Here is a 12,405-nt window from a genome sequence, read left to right as displayed (position 1 = left end):
GAAGATGCGCTAGAGCTTTCTACTAAATATAATACTCTAGATTATACAACTCTTATATAAAGCTACTAAATTAAGACTATATTAGTTTAAAACATACTATAACTACTATAAAAAAAAGCTGCGCATGCATATCTTTTTATATAACCCCTACTTCTTAATTACTAATAAAGAAGAGCACACTTTTAGTATTATAAGCTTATAAATAAACAACACTTCAAGCATTATAATAAAAGATTTTACATAAAAAAAACTCTAAAAAGTAAAACTATTCTAGTAAAAAAGTAGCTTATTAAGTTTAATAGTAAAAAAATTAAACTCACATATAATATAGTAGTCTTTACTTAAAAAAGATAAGTAACCTACTTTTATATAATTAACTTAAAAGACAAGAATGCTGCATAATAATATATTAAGTAATGTGTAAGAGGTGTATACATTGCATTTATGTGTTAACTAGAGGCAGCATTTAACTTATCTATTACTATATAAACTATAGACCTTTTATGTAATAATATTAACACACTTAACATATAAATTTAATAGTAGATAGATAATAGTAAGTGTAGTTTTACTTTTCTACTATTATAGCTTAATAGTGTAAAGCTGTTTATCTTTACTAATAAATTATTTACTAATAATAAAAACCTTAAATTATAGCTAAGATTTTTAATTATATAAAGTAATAAAAACTATATAAAGTAAAGTAACTACTTTAAAATACTAGATAATATTATATACTAGAATTCTACTAAGTATAAAAAAGTAACTAAGAGTGTTCTTACTAGTAAACTATATAAAATAGTTAAAAAGTTTAATAATATAATTACTTTTAGTATAACTTTATAGTGAATTATATAAACACTTAAACTACTACTAATTTTAGTAGTAATTTAACGTACTTTATAGGCAAGTTGCTTACACACCTAAGTTGCTTACTTTTACTAAGACCTTACTACACTACTTTTCCTACACTAATGCATTCCTAACAACACTACTTAAACGTGTTAAAGAAACATTAGATATAGCTTACACTCTAAGCTTTTAAATAAAACGCAACACTTTTTAACTAACATGCTGCAGCTATCTACAGGGTCCTTTAAAAGACAATAAGCAACTAACGCGCTAGACAACCTTTCTAAGCTAATTATACAGCTAACTTATAAAAGCTAAATAATAACAAGAAGTAGGTAATTATTTAGCACATACTTAAGCTAGATGCGCAAGGATTTCCCCTTTAGCTAGTAGCTATAGCTAATATAGCTAATTCTTTACACGCTAAGCATAATATAAGCTATGTTAGCATAAACTAGCTTAATATGTTTATTAAGTGTTACTTAAAGCTTAAAGTAAAGTTTAAGTGTAAGTATAACTATAAAAAAGCTTTTTATAAAAATCTTATAGTAATTTAAAGCTAGTTTAACTTTATAGAGAATATTAAAGCTAAGTATAGCATCTAGAATAACAACATGTACAACTTTAATAAAACAGAGTTTATAATAGGCTAGATATCTACTAGAGCAGTTATTATAAGTTTAAAGAGACAAAGACAGCTAAAAGCAGTCTAGCTAGGCAACTAGAAGTAGACAACAGCTATCTAGGGCATTAATACTAAAAAGTAGGCTATTCTGCCTTTTATTATTTTCTAGGGTAGCAACTACCTTTTAAACTAGTATAAGAAGGAAAATCTACTCTAAAATTAGGTTATTATAATCTTTAAGCACAGCTAGACTACTAATTAGCTTAGTCTAGACTAGTTAAAGCACTTTAACGCGCATATAAAGAAGTGTACTGTTAGCAGCTACTATCTGCTAGTTATTAACAGCTATAAGAGCTACAACTTACTTTATTTCTAGTAATACTATAAGAATAATAAAATTATTACTATTTACATGCTTTTTTACTTATTGCACTTTTTATAGCTACTTAATGTAAGTTGTTTTACTTCTTTAAAAAAAGTGTATAGGCGCTAAGCTAAAAACCTTATACATAACTAGATTACTTATATTATAAAAATAAAGTTCTTACTATGCTTTAAAGCAGCTTATAATGCTGTAATTACTTTTAGTAACATCTAAGAAAAGTTTTAAGGTGCTAGATTAGTTTCTTTTAACCTATAATAGGTTATAATAGGCCTTAATATAAAGTTGCGCACTTTATTACTACTACTACTTGTATATAATAAGCCCTAGTAGTTATAAACTTTAAGTAATACTCTAGAACTTAAGTTATAATTAATACTTATAAAGATAAAAATTTAAAAGCATATAAATAGTTTACTAACTTTTATAGTTAAGGCGTTTAAGAAGGTCTTAAAAAGGGCAGTAATAATTATGCATAAGCTAGTGTTAGTGTAATAGGAAATTACTAAGCTTTAAGCAGCTAATAAAGCTGCTACGCAACATAAATTGCATAAAAAAAAGTAGATTAAGGCAGAAAAGACCTTAATAATTTAGAAAGGCCTACGCTTAACAGCTCTAAAGGAGTTTAAAGCGCATAGTAACAGAAAGAAGGCAAAGAAGCAGGTGCAAGCTAAAGTAGGTAAGCTATCCTAAAGGCGCTGCAGATAGTGCAATTAGACTAGGCATAACACGTAAACATGTAAGTAAGAAGTAGAAGTAGTATCTAAATAATATTCTAGGCTGTACTGTACTATATAGTGCCAGAGCGGGTTGTTATAGGCTATAATAGAGTTTGTTAGGGTGGGGTCTTGGCAAAAGTAAGCGACTTAGGTGTGTGAGCGACTCGCCTATGGAGTACGTTACATAAATTTAAAGTTTTTATATAAATACTTTATTAAGCTAAGCACTACTAGTAGAAAGTAACTTATAATTAACATTATATTACTTTATAAATTATATAAGAAAAAAGAAATTACTAACATTAAGTAAATTAATAGTAAAGATAACTTAGTAAATATATATATATATATAAACACTAAATTAAGCTTTTTAATTATTAGTTCTAACTAACTACCTCTCTGTTTAAATAGAAGCATCTATAGACTAGCTAGATTCTGTGCGTAAAGATGCCTTAGACTAACTAGACTAATAACACTTTTATATAAAGTTTATTTTTTTTATATTATACACACTTACTTTTTTTTATTATAAGGCTCTATTACTGCTAGCACTGTATAAAAAAAGAAAAGAGCTAAGAGATTGTACAGCAGAGCTTAGAAAGTAAAGGATAAAAAAAAGCTATTTACATAGCATAACTAGCCTATTCTAACGCACAGCATTACTAGGGCAAGTCCTAATAAATAGGGTAAAGTATAGGCAGAATGTAATTAGATAGACCTACACAGACAGTAAAAAAGTAACACATACAGAAGGTATCCTGTTTGCAGTTACGGAGCTCTCCATACGCTAGCCACCAACACTCCTTTGGCGTACTGCTGCCTAGCAATGCCACCTGCTGCAGCCTAGAGCTATTGGTGGCCTTAAGTCACATGATGGGTTCATCTAGTACTATATAAACCCGTAGTTGCCCTTCTTTAGCAATACAATCTAGTTCCTCATGTCTTTGATGCTCCACATAGCTATCCTAAAGGCGCTGCAGACAGTGCAATTAGACTAGGCATAACGCACAAATGTGTAAGCAAGAAGCAGAAGTAGTATCTAAATAATATTCTAGGCTGTACTGTACTATATAGTGCTAGAGCGGGTTGTTATAGGCTATAATAGAGTTTGTTAGGGTAGGGTCTTAGTAAAAGTAAGCGACTCAGGTGTGTAAGCAACTCGCCCGTGAAGTACGTTATTAGCATAGAGTTAAAACTAAATTATAAGGGGTTTTTCTAAGTATAATCTTATCTAGGATATTATTTCTACATTAGTTTAAAATGCTTCTTTATTATATTACATGTAGAGGTAGCATCTAGTAAAAAAGAGGTAAAGGTTTTTAAGTAATTCTTTAAAAAGCTTTAAAAGAGCTAGTCTTAAAGTCTTTTTAGCTATAATACTTACTTTTTTAGTTAAGATATTCTTGAGTTTAGCTAACTCTACTTATAGTGTGTGTATTTAGTGTGCTAAGTTTATAGCCGCTTAGGCGCTTATTAGAGTAGGTTAATTATTAAATTTAGCTATGTTTATACATAAGGTTTTTACTTCTTTATAAAAGTTAACTAGCTTACTAATCTTATTACTAATCTATTAAAGTTCTTTAATGTTATTCTAGATACTATTAATCTGTTCTACTAGAGATCTTTTATTAGCTGTTAGAACTTCTGTTAATCCTAATAAGTCTGTATAAGCTATAACGTACTTCATAGGCGAGTTGCTTACACACCTAAGTTGCTTACTTTTGCTAAGACCCTACTACACTACTTTTTCTACACTAATGTATTTCTAATAACACTACTAAAATATGTTAAAAAAATGTTAAATGCAGCTTACACTTTAAGCTTTTAAATAAAACATAACACTTTTTAAGCAACATACTACAGCTATTTGTAAGGTCTTTTAAAAGATAACAAGTAACTAACACACTAGACAACTTTTTTAAGCTAATTATATAGCTAACTTATAAAAGCTAGATAATAATAAAAAGTAAGTAATTATTTAGCACATATTTAAGCTAGATGTGCAAGGATTTCCCCTTTAGCTAGTAGCTATAGCTAATATAGCTAATTCTTTACACGCTAAGCATAATATAGGCTATATTAGTATAAACTAGCTTAATATATTTATTAAGTGTTACTTAAAGCTTAAAGTAAAGTTTAAGTGTAAGTATAACTATAAAAAAGCTTTTTATAAAGATCTTATAGTAATTTAAAGCTAGTTTAACTTTATAAAAAAATTAAAGCTAAGTATAGTATTTAAGATAATAACATGTATAACTTTAATAAGACAAAGTTTATAATAGGCTAAATATCTACTAGAGCAGTTATTATAGGTTTAGAGAAATAAAAACAGCTAAAAGCAGTCTAGCTAGGTAACTAGAAGTAAACAACAGCTATTTAAGGCATTAATGCTAAAAAGTAGGCTATTTTACTTTTTATTATTTTTTAGAGTAGCAACTACTTTTTAAACTAGTATAAAAAGAAAAATCTACTTTAAAATTAAGTTATTATAATCTTTAAGTATAGCTAGACTACTAATTAGCTTAGTCTAGACTAGTTAAAGCACTTTAATGTGCATATAAAGAAGTGTACTATTAGTAGCTACTGTCTGCTAGTTATTAACAGCTATAAAAGCTATAACTTACTTTATTTTTAGTAATACTATAAAAATAATAAAATTATTACTATTTATATACTTTTTTACTTATTACACTTTTTATAGCTACTTAATGTAGGTTGTTTTACTTTTTTAAAGAAAGTATATAAGCGCTAAGCTAAAAACTTTATACATAACTAGATTACTTATATTATAAAAATAAAGTTTCTACTATGCTTTAAAGTAGCTTATAATACTATAATTACTTTTAGTAATATCTAAGAAAAAATCTAAAGCGCTAAATTAGTTTCTTTTAACTTATAACAGGTTATAATAGGCCTTAATGTAAAGTTATGCACTTTATTACTACTACTACTACTTATATATAATAAGCTCTAGCAGTTATAAACTCTAAGTAATACTTTAGAACTTAAGTTATAATTAATACTTATAAAAATAAAAATTTAGAAGCATATAAATAGTTTACTAACTTCTATAGTTAAGGCGTTTAAAAAGTTTTAAAAAGAGTAGTAATAATTATATATAAGCTAGTGTTAGTGTAATAGAAAATTACTAAGCTTTAAGTAGCTAATAAGGCTGCTATGTAATATAAATTATATAAAAGAAAGTAGATTAAAGCAGAAAAGACCTTAATAATTTAGAAAAGCCTACGCTTAACAGCTCTAAAGGAGTTTAAAGCGCGCAGTAATAGGAAAAAGGCAAAGAAGCAGGTGTAAGCTAAAGTAAGTAAGCTATTCTAAAGGCGCTGTAGACAGTGCAATTAGACTAGGCATAACGCGCAAATGTGTAAGCAAGAAGCAGAAGTAGTATCTAAATAATATTCTAGGCTGTACTGTACTATATAGTGCCAGAGCGGGTTGTTATAGGCTATAATAGAGTTTGTTAGGGGTGGGGTCTTGGCAAAAGTGAGCGACTTAGGTGTGTGAGCAACTTGCCTATGAAGTACGTTATTAGAATTAATGCTGTGTTAAGTTGTTATACTTTTTAAAAAAAGTAGTGTTTAATGTTATAATTCTTACTTTATAGAGGCACATAGGCTAGTAATGTTCCTTAGGGTTAGGACAGAGGTGAAGGGCTGACAGTAGGGTGTACAGTCCTACGTAGAGGCTAATAGGCTGTGGAGAATAGTAGAGTAGCTAGATTATAGTTTGCCCTTATTGTAGCAGTATAAAGGCCAGGTCAAACAGTCCTGTTAGACAAGATTAGAGGTATATATGTTATAAGATATATAAATAGTATTACAGCTCTTTAGAAAGCTAAATACTACTTAGTTTATTATAAAGAATAAACTAAACATTAAACACACCTTCTAAAGGTTGTTTAAGGTTAAAACTATATACATGTCTAATAGTGCTAAGAACAGGCTAGATAAGTTTAAGTAAGTTTACTTTCCTAGCTTATAGAGCTTGCATAAACTTGCTTCTCTTTCTTAGCTTGCTCCCTATTAGATAGTGCATTCTTCTATAATCCTAGGCAGCCCCGCCGCTTCCGCATCTTCCAATTGGTCCGTAAACGAGTCCTGCCCCGACCTAGCTAGATTGTGGGGTATTTCGGGTGAAGTTACGTCGGTCCAACCGTGGACCGTAACAACTGCTTTATATTATAAAGAAAAAGGACGGTAATAATCTTACATTAATTCTAAGCCTAGAAGACTACATCTCTTAATACTGCACCTAGCACTGCACTATAAACCCTGTGGCAGCTTCTATAAGATTATTTGCTACCCTAGGCATTGTAGGGACAAACTAGAATTATTCTAGGTTTAAACCTAGTGCAAAACCTCTCTGCATCTGCAGCAGCATTTATTAGTTTAATAAATGTAAATATTTAAATCTTACTAGTTATATAAAAGGATAAAAACTAGATTATTTAATCTAGTAGAAGGTAAAAATTAAGCCTAAAAAGACTCTAATATTAACTTAAAAGTGCTAGCTGCTCTAGAGAGAGACAAGTAGTAGTAAGAGAAGTAATAAAGACAGTAAAGCGCTTTAACACTTATTAATTTTAATAATAGCAAGCTCCCTAGCTTAACTCTATAGTTAAATGCTCTATAGTAGGTCTTTAGCACCTCTATTGCTGTACTAAGTCTCATTAATTATTAGATACTAGATCCTAGCTTAAACGCGCACATCTGTCACAACACCTAATACAGCTAGACCTATTAACGCGACGCAATGCCTAGAGAGATTGTATACGCTAGCTGCGAAGCTCTACCTATTACTAGCTAGAGAGACGTCCACCTAAAGGTTAACACACTTGTAGGACTCTTTACTATTAAGCTTACATATGTTGCATACATTAAGAGCTTCTTTGCTAATGTACTAGGTCTTGCATAATGTAGATCCCTAGACATCTACTTTAACTCTAGTGGAGACGCGTTATACTAAAGATTCTTAGAAAACATTATCTGTAAACTTACCTACTAAGACAGACATTAGCTTATTTATATAGAAAAAATAAAGTAAGTAGAGATCTCTACTTTTAGCTTTTAGCTTTAAAGCTTCTTTTCTAAACTAGTTACTTTAGCTACTAAGCTTAAAAGAATTTATTATTGTCTATTAGATAAGAAGCAACGCTTTATTAATACTACCTGCAAGAAAGCTTATAAGCTTATAGATTACATAGGCATAAAGACAGTTAACTATCTAGAGTAAAGTGTACAAGGGATTAGAATATAAGAGCATAGGCATAAGTATAATAAAGCTGTAACACTTAAAAACTGTTAAGTATGCATTAAAACTAAAATTAAAAAGTAGATTAGTTAACAACTACTATAATTAGTATCTACCTGCTTATTTTATTACATAGGCATAGACCTTATCTAGCTCTGCCCCACTAGCTAGCGCTGCTACAATGGAGATCTATACAGACTCTATGCAGTAGATGAGTATACTAAATAGCATAAGACGCAGCTACTCTACTATAAATTATCTGCTGTACTAGTACTAGCTATACTTTAATTTATAGCAACTATCTAATGTTAATTTAGCTTTCTAGTTATCACTATTAAAGCTAACAATAAGCAGGGATATAGAAACCTTAGCAAGCTTAAAGATCTAGGCATTAAAGTAGAATTCTGCGCTAAGCATACAGAAGAGCAGAATAGACTTACAGAAATTACTAGTAAGCAACTTATTACTGTTGCTTAAGCTCTAAGGCTCTAGGGTAATTTACTAAAATTACTATTTAATAAGCTCTTTACATCTGCTGCTTACTTACTTAATTAAGCACTAATTAAAGCACTTTATTAGCGCACACTATACAAGCTAGTATATAAATAGAAACCCTCTATTGCTTATCTAGCTCTAATTAGATGCTGCGCATATGTACATAACAAGCATCTTAAACGCGCGGACAAGCTTAAATCTAGAGCTCTAATAAGTTACCTAGTTAGATATAACTTAACTAACATCTATAAGATCTAGCTACTACTAAATAATTAAGTTACCTAAACATGTAATGTTATCTTTAACATAGATTAGTTTTACACAGGCACTAAATAAAAGAATTATATTAATTCTTTATACATATAAGTTCTATACATACTAGAAGTTAATAACAACACTAAGAACCTTTTTTTAAGCATTAGCTTGCTCTTTCTTAGGTACTAAACGCACTAGCAGAGCTTAAAAAGCAGACTTATAGAAGCAATAAGAGCCCTACACCTGCTTAGCTTCTAACGCTACAGAGCTCTATATAAAGCTCTAAATTACCTGCACCTACGCATAGCTATAAGTCTCCTCTAGCACCTACGCAAATTAACGTAGATAAAAGCACGTAGCAGCTTATACATGAAACAATAGAAGCATCTAATACAGGATTAAACAATAACTATGCTACCTCTATGCATAAACTACCTATTACCTCTGTATATAATCTGCAATATATACTAGATCCTAACTAAAATAATGCACTAAAGGCACAATCTCTTACTATTAATAAGGTAAACATTATTAGCAACAGCTACACTACACGCTTAAAGTAGTATAGCACTTACTTTGCAACCTTTGCTAGCTCTATTGTTAAGGTGCACCTTTATTATAATTAGCTACCTCTACATCTAGAGCACTATTATAATTTAAGAAAACACTTACACATAGCTAAATTTTAAGCAGCTATGCGCACAGAAATAGATAGCTACTAGTCTAAGAGCTGCTTTAAGCACGCTAGCAAATTTATAATAAAAGCTAACATACTTCACAGGCAAGTTGCTTACACACCTAAGTTGCTTACTTTTGCTAAAACCCTACTAAACTACTTTTCCTACACTAATGCATTCCTAACAACTGTAACGGCGCAGGCAAGACAATGGGTCCGAATGCGGTGGGAGTCTACTCAGAGGCATATGGGAGTGCGTGGGGACTCTGAACCTGGGAATGCCATTGACACCTATAGGCCTTGTACAAAAGGATATCAGAAAACTACTGAGCTAGCTACAGGGGCGAGGTGCGACTAAATACATGAAGGAATAGGGGTACAGCAGGGGTCGGGGCCAGGTCGGGGTCGGGGCCGATACGGGGGCCTTCCGGGCCATCTGAGATGGAACGATTCATGAGGATCGTTACAACAACACTACTTAGACGCGCTAAAAAAAACATTAGATACAGCTTACACTCTAAGATTTTAAATAAGACATAAAACTTTTAAAGAAACATGCTGCAGCTATATATAAGGTCTTATAAAAGACAATAAATAACTACAGCACTAGACAACCTTTACAAGCTAATTCTATAGCTAAATTATAAAGGCTAGGCAATAAAAAGAAGCAGGAAATTATTAAGACTATACTTAAGCTATATGCGCAAGGAATTTCCCCTTAGATAGCATTTATAGCTAATATAGCTAATTCTTTGCGCGCAAAGCGTAATTAAGGCTATATTTACATAAACTAGCTAAGTATATTTATAAAGCGTTATTTAAAGCTTAAAGTAAAGTTTTAAGTGTAAGTATAGTTAAAAAATATTTAGCTAATTATAAAGCCTGTCTTGCTAAAGTTGTACATGTTATTATTCTAGATGCTATACTTAGCTTTAATATTCTCTATAAGGCTAAACCTGCTTTAAATTACTCTAGAACTCTTACAGAGAGCTCTTTTATAGTTATACTTACGCTTAAATGTTACTTTAAGCTCTAAATAACACTTTACAAACATATAAGGCTAGTTTATGCTAACATAGCCTAGATTATGCTTAGCGCGCAAAGAATTAGCTATATTAGCTATAAATGCTATTTAAGAGGAAATTCCTTACGCATATAGCTTAAGTATAGTCTTAATAATTACCTGCTTCTTTTTATTACCTACCTATCTAAATTTAAGGCTAGAATCTGCGTACAAGAAGATCTCTAAGAACAATAGGGCGATACCTATGCTGCTACTACAGCTACTTGCATCTTTAGAGCTCGAATAAGCTTTTATAGCTGCATTTAGGCTAACCTCTTAACAATATAATGTTACTAACGCCTTCCTTAATGCTAAACTCCCTAGACAACTGTTCTGCTGCACACCTAAAGGTTTTTAAGCAGAATACAGAGAGTACCTTAACATACTGTAAGCTTTATACAGACTTAAAGAATTATCTTACTTCTAGTACCTAAAGCTTAAAATAACACTTAATTAGCTAGGACTTTATAAGATCTTTAAAGCTCTCTGCCTATTTATTAACAATAAGCTTATTATACTTATATATGTTAATAACATTATACTACTATACCATCTTATTAATGCTAAGGCTGCTAAGCAGTTTAAACATAACCTTTAGCATGTGTATAACATTAGGAAGCTTAGCAAACTAAAATAGTTCCTAGGTATTTAAGTTATAAAGACTACTAAATCTATTTACCTAGTCTAAGACTTCTTTATTAATAAGATTACTACTAAATTTAATTTAAAGCAGAGTAGAAAATAACTACTTAACATACCTTTGCGTGAAACTCTAGAGCTCTCTACTAAGACTACTAACAATAGGAGGACTAAGCTCTATTAACAGCTAGTAGGCTCACTCGCCTACATAGCATCATTTACACAACTAGATATCGCGTATGCGCATTTAATACTAGCACGCCACCTTACCAATCCTAGTTATAAGCACCTAGATGTAGCCCTGCATTACTAGCGCTACCTACTCTGTATAAAACATCTTATAATAGGAATATTAAGAAACTCTTAAAACAGCGCAATTTATAAGCTTAATTATGCAGAGCTCTAGTTCTATAGTGTATTAGACACTACATTTGCAGACAATCTAGCAACTTGTTAAAGCTCTTATAGACATCTATTTAAGCTCTTTAGTCTAGTAGTAGACTAGAAAGCTACCTTATAATAAACTGTTACTAAATTAACTATAAAGGTAGAGCTTCTAGCTCTTTTGCAACCTAGTACTAACATAGAGTAGTAGAAGCTGTTCTTTACATAACTTTAGCTTTTAATTAATAATACCTCTACTATTAAGTGCAACAATTAGCAGACAATTAGAATTGTTATAAAAGATCTATTAAAGCTTTAAACTAAGCTTAAGCATGTTAACATACACTAGAGCTAGTTACAACAAGAGATCTCTACTAGTAGACTACATGTTAACTAGAAACTTACTGCTTAGATGCCTGCAGACAGTCTTACTAAGTTGCTACTAAGATAAAAACATAAAGAGTTTATACAATAATTAGGTTTAAAAGACATCTCTACTATCCTCTCAACATCTCTTTAACTATTTACTATACAAATTGCTTATAAATCTGTCTATCTTTTGTTTAGCTTTTATTCTGCCTATACATTTGTTTTATTTTAAGCTGGGGGGCAGGGTTGCCACTTTTTAGTAATAGTAATTACTATTACTAGAAGCGCCTAGTAATTGCTATAGTAATTACTATTTTTCTAGTAATAGTAATTACTATTACTAGAGGTACGTAGTAATTACTATTTCTATAAATAGATATTTTATAGAAAAAGATTTTAAGTAGTAAAAGTAATAATTATTATAATAGTATATAATAATTCTTACGTCTCTAGTAATATATAAAGCTTTTTTATTAAAAAAAACTATATAAGCTAAAAAAAACGTTAACAAGTAATTACTATAATTTAAACAACTATAATATATATAATAATAATATATAATAACGCTATACAATACTATTTAACATATATATTTACTTTACTAAAGTTATTCTACTTATTAATATTACTAAGTTTATTTATATTATATTATAATTTTAGTTTAAGTAAAAAAATTAA

This window comes from Lindgomyces ingoldianus (genome assembly GCF_010093535.1).
Source record: "Lindgomyces ingoldianus strain ATCC 200398 unplaced genomic scaffold BDR25scaffold_8, whole genome shotgun sequence".
In the NCBI taxonomy this organism is placed as follows: Eukaryota; Fungi; Ascomycota; class Dothideomycetes; order Pleosporales; family Lindgomycetaceae; genus Lindgomyces; species Lindgomyces ingoldianus.
The sequence above is the reverse complement of the archived record's forward strand: the minus strand, read 5'-3'. Positions refer to the sequence as shown.